This window comes from Trichosurus vulpecula, chromosome 3 (assembly GCF_011100635.1).
Source record: "Trichosurus vulpecula isolate mTriVul1 chromosome 3, mTriVul1.pri, whole genome shotgun sequence".
Lineage (NCBI taxonomy): Eukaryota > Metazoa > Chordata > Mammalia > Diprotodontia > Phalangeridae > Trichosurus > Trichosurus vulpecula.
In genome coordinates this window covers 378,008,423-378,016,157 of record NC_050575.1, presented here as the reverse complement: position 1 = coordinate 378,016,157, position 7,735 = coordinate 378,008,423, and positions in this window count along the sequence as shown.

Genomic DNA, 7,735 nt, shown 5'->3' with positions numbered 1-7,735 from the left:
ACTTCCCAGGTATGTTGTGGAGGATGGTTCTTGCCCAGGTAGAAGTGGTTCTAGGTGGCTTCTCAGACATCTTTTCATCCTGAGACTCTGTTGTTCAGACAGTCTCCACCCACTCTCCTACTTAGGACTTGGAGATGCCAATGAAGCCCCAAGTAAAAAGATAATATAGCTCCAAGAACCTTCCCCAGGGAGGTAGGAATCTCTTTCAATGGATCTGTTAGGGGCTGGATGGCATTAAATGTGCCCAATCTAAGCCAATTCCTGCCAAGGTGGAATGTGCCTATAACTAAAAGTGGATAGAAAGGAGAAAGGAAGAGGCCCTCCTAGCCTCAGCTTCCCAATCTGTAAAATCAAGTGCTTAGAAAGAAGGAAACAACCACTTTTTTTGCATTTTCGTTTATTTATTTAATATATTTAGTTTTCAGCATTGATTTTCACAAGAGTTTGAATTACAAATTTTCTCCCCATTTCTACCCTCCCCCCCACTCCAAGATGGCCTACATTCTGGTTGCCCTGTTCCCCAGTCAGCCCACCCTTCTGTCACCCCACTCCCCTCCCCTCCCCTTTTCCCTTCCTTTCTTGTAGGGCAAGATAAATTTCTATGCCCCATTGCCTGTGTATCTTATTTTCTAGTTGCATGCAAAAACTTTTTTTTTGTTTTTGGACATCTGTTTTTAAAACTTTGAGTTCCAAATTCTCTCCCCTCTTTCTTTCCCATCCACCCTCCCTAAGTCAAGCAATTCAACATAGGCTACATGTGTATCATTATGTATAACCCTTCTGCAATAGTTATGTTGTGAAAGACTAACTATATTTTGCTCCTTCCCAACCCATCCCACTTTATTGAATTTTCTCCCTTGACCCTGTCCCCTTTCGGAATGTGTTTGTTTTTGATTACCTCCATCCCCATCTGCCCTCCCCTCCATCATGCCCCATTTTTTATCTTCTTCCCTCTTCTTTCCTGTGGGGTAAGATACCCAAATGAGTGTGTATGGTATTGCCTCCTCAGGTCAAATCTGATGAGAGCAAGATTCACTCATTCCCCCCTCACCTGCCCTCTACCCTCCTCCCACAGAACTGCTTCCTCTTGCCACCTTTATGCGAGATAATCCACCCCATTTTATCTCTCCCTAACTCCCTCTCTCAATATAGTCCTCTCTCATCCCTTAATTTGATTTTATTTCTTTTAGATATCTTCCCTTCATCTTCAACTCACCCTGTGCCCGCTCTCTCTCTCTCTCTCTCTCTCTCTCTCTCTCTCTCTCTATATATATATATATATATATATATATATATATATATATATATACACATACATATATACATACACACACATTCACTTATATATATATATATATATATACATAAACACACACACACACACACACACACACACACACATATATATATGCATATTCCCTTCAGCTACCCTAATACTGAGGTCTCATGAATCATACACGTCATCTTTCCATGTGGGAATATAAACAAAACAGTTCAACCTTAGTAAGTCCCTTGCAATCTCTTTTTCTTGTTCTTTTTCTTGATTACCTTTTCACGCGTCTCTTGATTCTTCTGTTTGAAAGTCAAATTTTCTATTCAGTTCTGGTCTTTTCACCAAGAAAGCTTGAAACTCCTCTATTATATTGAAAATCCATATTTTGCCTTGGAGCATGATACTCAGTTTTGCTGGGTAGGTGATTCTTCGTTTTAATCCTAGTTCCATTGACCTCTGGAATATGGTATTCCAAGCCCTTCAATCTCTTAGTGTAGAAGCTGCCAGATCTTGGGTTATTCTGATTATGGTTCCACAATACTCAAATTGTTTCTTTCTGGCTGCTTGCAGTATTTTCTCCTTGATCTGGGAGCTCTGGAATTTGGCAACAATATTCCTAGATTTCTTTTTGGATCGATTTGAGGAGGCGATCAATGGATTCTTTCAATTTCTATTTTGCCCTGTGGCTGTAGAATATCAGGGCAGTTCTCCTTGATAATTTCTTGAAAGATGATATCTAGGCTCTTTTGTTGATCATGGCTTTCAGGTAGTCCAATAATTTTTAAATGATCTCTCCTGGATCTATTTTCCAGATCAGTGGTTTTTCCAATGAGATATTTCACATCATCTTCCATTTTTTCATTCCTTTGGTTCTGTTTTATAATATCTTGATTTCTCATAAAGTCACTAGCTTCCACTTGCTCCAATCTAATTTTTAAAGTAGTATTTTCTTCAGTGGTCTTTTGGACCTCCTTTTCCATTTGGCTAATTCTGCCTTTCAAGGCATTCTTCTCCTCATTGGCTTTTTGGACCTCTTTTGCCATTTGAGTTAGTCTATTTTTAAGGCGTTGTTTTCTTCAGTATATTTTTCAGTATTTTTTGGGTCTCCTTTAGCAAGTCATTGACTTGTTTTTCATGGTTTTCTCGCATCCTTCTCATTTCTCTTCCCAATTTTTCCTCTACTTCTCTAACTTGCTTTTCCAAATCCTTTTTGAGATCTTCCATGGCCTGAGACCAGTTCATGTTTTTCTTGGAGGCTTTTGTTGTAGGCTCTTTGACTTTTTTGACTTCTTCTGGCTGTATGTTTTGGTTTTCTTTGTCACCAAAGAAAGAATCCAAAGTCTGAGACTGAATCTAGGTGCGTTTTTGCTGCCTGACCATATTCCCAGCCAACTAACTTGACCCTTGAGTTTTTCAGTGGGGTATGACTGCTTGTAGAGTTTAGAGAACTATGTTCAACCCCTGGTGGATGCGCCAGCTCTGCCACACCAGCACTCCTGCTTCCCCAAGAACCCCCAACCCGGACTGGACTTAGATCTTCAGCAGGCTCTTCACTCCTGCTCTGATCCTCCACTTAATTCCTCATACCAGGTGGGCCTGGGGTCAGAAACAACTGCAGCTGTAGTTCTGTAGCTGCCCCACCTCCACTGCTCTGGGGACGGTGGCCGAACCGTGAACTCCTTCCACTCCCGCAGCTTTTCCCACTAACCTTCTCTGCAGTCTTTGGTGTTTGTGGGTTGAGAATTCTGGTAACTGCCACAGCTCACTGATTCAGGGCGCTAGGGCACACTCCACCCGGCTCATGGTCTGGTTGGTCCGTGCTGCTCACGCTGGGCTCTGCTCCTCTCTGCTCCACTCTGCTTCCAGCTCCGTGCGGAATAGACCTCACCCAGAGACCATCCAGGCTGTACTGGGCTAGAGCCCTGTTTCCCTCTGCTGTTTTGTGGCTTATACAGTTCTAGAATTGTTTCAGAGCCATTTTTATAGGTTTTTGCAGGGACTCAGCGGGGAGCTCATGCTAGTCCCTGCTTTCCAGCAGCCATCGTGGCTCTGCCCCTCCTGGAAACAATCACTTTTAAGCACCTATTATGTTCCAGGCTCTGAGTTAGCACTTTACAAATATCTCATTTGATCCTCCAAACACACCTGGGAATTACATGCTATTGTTATCACCAATATCTTACTGTTGAGGCAGTTGAGGAAACTTCCCAGGGTCATGCAACTAATAAGCATCTAAGACCAGATTTGAATTGAGGTCTTCCTGATTCCTGACCCATTGCTCTTGCCACAGTACCACCTTGCTTCCTCTAGGCAGCCATGGAAATGAGTCCCAGTGTACATAGGAGGCCATAGAAAGTCAGAAAAAGTACTGGAACTATGGTTGGCCTATGGAGTGGTTACAGCCTTGTCTGGGTGAGATAAAGACTGGAGTACAGTCTGAGCCCTAGCAATTGGAAGTCAGAGTGACTGATGTGGTGAGTGAAGAACAGTTATGTGATGTGAACCAGCTTACTCCCTCCCCACATCAGTTTGAACCTCTCCCACCTGAGAATAGTCTAAAACATGTATTGGCCAATCAGGATAAACACATTTTTTGGCCCACAGTGAGCTTAAAATTCCATAATGCTTTGCATGCTCTGACAGAACAGCCATATTTTGCTTTGTTCTCTGAATGAATGCAAACCCTCCTGATGGATTTTGCTCACTGGGAATATTCTTCTGCCAAGGACGTGGCCCACCGGACATTTCCTTATCTTTTTATGGCCCTCCCTTGTTAGAGGCACTATATTAACACTCCTTATTTTATGACATCCTATATTTATAGTTGGCAGAAAATCAGAAATCCTTGGGCTGCAATACTTTTTTATGAAACTATAATTTTGTCTAACAAAGGACATAGGCATCTTGAGCCAGGAAGGGAGGGAGGGGTGAGAGGGAATTGCTCTGAAGATATAAGGTCCCCATTTGCCTAACCTGCCTGGAGCTCTTTTTCACGATGACCTTACATGCATATCTCTATATGCATGATTCACCAAGTTTCAGAGAAATAAACATGCGCATGCAGCTGAATTTTGTTTGTCTTTCTTAGAACAAACTCTGCAAAATTTGATGATTGACAATGAGAAGATAGCAAGTTCAATGTTAGAGAATTTAGTGGGTGTATAAGAAAGAATAGGTGTAATTGAGGGAGTGTGGAAGGGATGACTTTTGTTGCATCCTACAGAAAGAGAAGAGAGCTGAAATTGAGTCAGTGGTCAGCATGGCATTGAAAGCCCTCCACAATCTGGTTCCAACAGCTGGATTCTTACTGTCTCTGGCCCATGACATTTCATCTCCTGTCTCTGCAGGCAGTTCTACATGTCTGAAATGTGCTCAGTCCTCATCCCTTCCTGGAAGAGTCAGGGAGGCTATAAAGGAAATTCTTGACCAGGGATAGGTTGGACTAGAGGGCCTCAGAGGAGCCTTCCAACTTGGAGATTCTATGATTCTTCCAGTGCCTGCCTTCCCTCATGCCAAGGGGTAGAGCTTTGATGAGGCTTCCAGTAAACAAACAATATGGCTCCCAGAGTTTTCTTGAGGGCTGGTAGCTCCAAAAGATAGCAATTTCTATCTTGTTCCAAGGGACTTTTTGTTCCCAACTGGAATAATTCTTATAATCTTCCCTGAATCAATCAGCAGCACCCATTATAAGTGAAAGGATATAGAATTGCAGAATCTTAGTTGTGGAAATTGGATCTGTTAAGCAAATCACAACTCCACAAAACATAGGGGGTCACTTAATTTAATACAAAAAAAGGCACATGTATGTGGGAACTCTTTAGCAAGGAGCCTGCCCCACAGATGATGCCTTGGATGTTTATGGGGACAGAGTACAGGAAAAAGGAGAGGTCTCTTGGGAGGAGTAGAGGACAATCTCTTCTCAAATGAGAATGGCATGGGAGGAGGAAGGGATCAGTGGGAGAGGGGGAATGAGAGGGAACAGGAAGACTCAAAAAATCAGATCATGGAAGGGGGATATTCTACTTATCTGAAAGTGTCTCAGCTGAACAAACAGTTTATCAAACTGGGAAGACAAGCCAGAGTCAGAAAATTTAATGAGTTCAGTTACAAAAGAGGAGTGTTATGTTAGTTTAAGGGAGCTTCATCTCTGTAAAATAGGCTAACTCAAGAAAACACATTCAGGGGACCCCTCCACAGATCTCTGTGACCATCTAACAAAACCATATAGGAAACAAATGCCTTCTGTAATAGAATCATACCAAATTGACCATACCCACTTGTTGGACATCCCTTAGCCTATCACTTGACTCATTACCTTCTTCATTCTCATTACTTGATTTCTCTAATAATCCAAAGCTATGCCAAGGTATTTCCTTGTTAATTATTAAATTAGAACATTAGAACACTTCTCTTTAGTCAATTAAGCTTGAAGATAGCTCTGGAAATGCTAACAATAGCAATAATATAAGAGGAAGAAAAGTGGAGAAGTGGGCCAAGAAGAGAGACCATTATTCCTATTTCTTAATGACATGGTAGTTTACTTAGAAAATCCAAGGGAATCAGCAAAGAAAGTGATAGCTTCAAAAAAAGTTGCAGACTACAAAATAAACCCACAAAAGTAAATAACACCTATATAATATAGCACAATCTCAAAGGCAATAATAAAAAGACCCATTCACCATAACTAAAAATTGTGTTAAATAATTAAAATAAGAAGCAACAATAAAAAGTGAAATCCCATTCCAAATAATTACAAATATATCAACTACCTGGAAACCAATCTCTCAAAGCACACAAAAGACTTGTATAAATTCAGTTACAAAGTGCTCCTTAAAGAAATAAATGGCAACCTAAATAGCTGAAAGAATATTAAGTGCTCATGGCTAGGCTGTGTCAATATGATAAAAATGACAATGCTACCAAAATTAATTAATATCTTTAATGTCCTACCAATTAAAATTACCAAGGAGATACTTACAAAACTTGACAAAATAATAACAAAGTCCATTTGAACAAACAAAAGATATAGAATGTTAAGGAACGTATTGAACAGGACTAGGGATGAAGAGAGAATAGCACTTCCAGATCTCAGACTATATTATAAAGTAGCAGAAATCAAAACCATCTGGTATTGGTTAAAGAATAGACAAGAGCAGTTCTGAAACAATAGAATTTAATAACCATGTGTTTGATAAAGTGTAAAACATTAGTTGCCTATGGAAAAATTCCCTAATTGATAGATAGCATTTGGAAAACAGTGACAGAAATTAGGTTTAGCCCAACATCATCTTATACAATATTCCACGATAAATTCAAAATGGATAAGTGTCTTGAATATTACAAATGCTGCCTCAAAACTTGGGAGGAGTAAGTCATCTACCCTTTGTGGCTATGAGTAAAGGATGAATTAATTACAAAAGGCAAAATGGCTAGTTTCTACCACAGAAATAAATGTGTGTACCAAAAAAAACCCCACAACTCAACCCCATGGGGACAACTCTGTCTCTCAGTGACTGCATTTTAAGAGGCTGAACTGCTGTGGGTCACTGTGTAGGGCAGGGGTTCATGTCCTTTTTCTCACCTAGAACAGCTGCTCTCCCGTCCCTGTTCTGCCCATGCTTTCCAGTTCTAGGCAGAGCATGGGAGATAACTATGATCATGTAGGTTCTGAAAGATCAGAAGAGTCAGTCCTCAGAAGTCCTGGATCTGGAGTCCATCCCAGCAGATTTGCCCGCAGATATGAGGAGCAATCTGTTTTACACATCCCAGCAGTGGTCTGTGGCAAAGGAAAAGCAAAGACCAGCAGGTCTGTTGTATTTGGAAGTGACCTTGGTGTGGATGGCAAAAGCATTGTAGCACCTGCTTTAAGTTCAAGCCTGTTGTCATGGACCAGGATGGAAGACAGGAGAGTTCCATTGGCATGTTTGTACTTCTCTTATCAGAAAATTACTTTGTAAATGGTGACAGATATAAATTGGTTAAAATAGTACTTGGGAGATAATCTTTGGTATCAATAATAATGAGGGAGTATTAACTGGAATTGGGTCAAATAATACTGGCAAAAACACAGCAGAACCGGAACTACGGTCAATAGCCTTGGGAGAATAACCCACAGTGCCCTGTGGACATCCACTAGAACCCCAAGGGTGATGCCTGGCTGAAACCCAATGGAAAACATACTTGCCACCTGATGACACAGAAAAAGTTAAGAAACCCAAGAATACATCAAAAAGATGTATAGTATTGCATAATATCAACATTATGTTATCCTTTTATAACATAACAATTCAGCCTTCTTCTCTGGTATGAAGGGCAGGGAGGCAAAACAATATTATTTGGATTTTCCAGAAGGCAAGGGCAATGCATCCCATATCGGAACAATGTGGATGAAATAATTGTATATCTGGAATCTTTCGTTCATTTCTGAGCATCACATTTGAGGCAGAAAATAGAGAAGCTGAA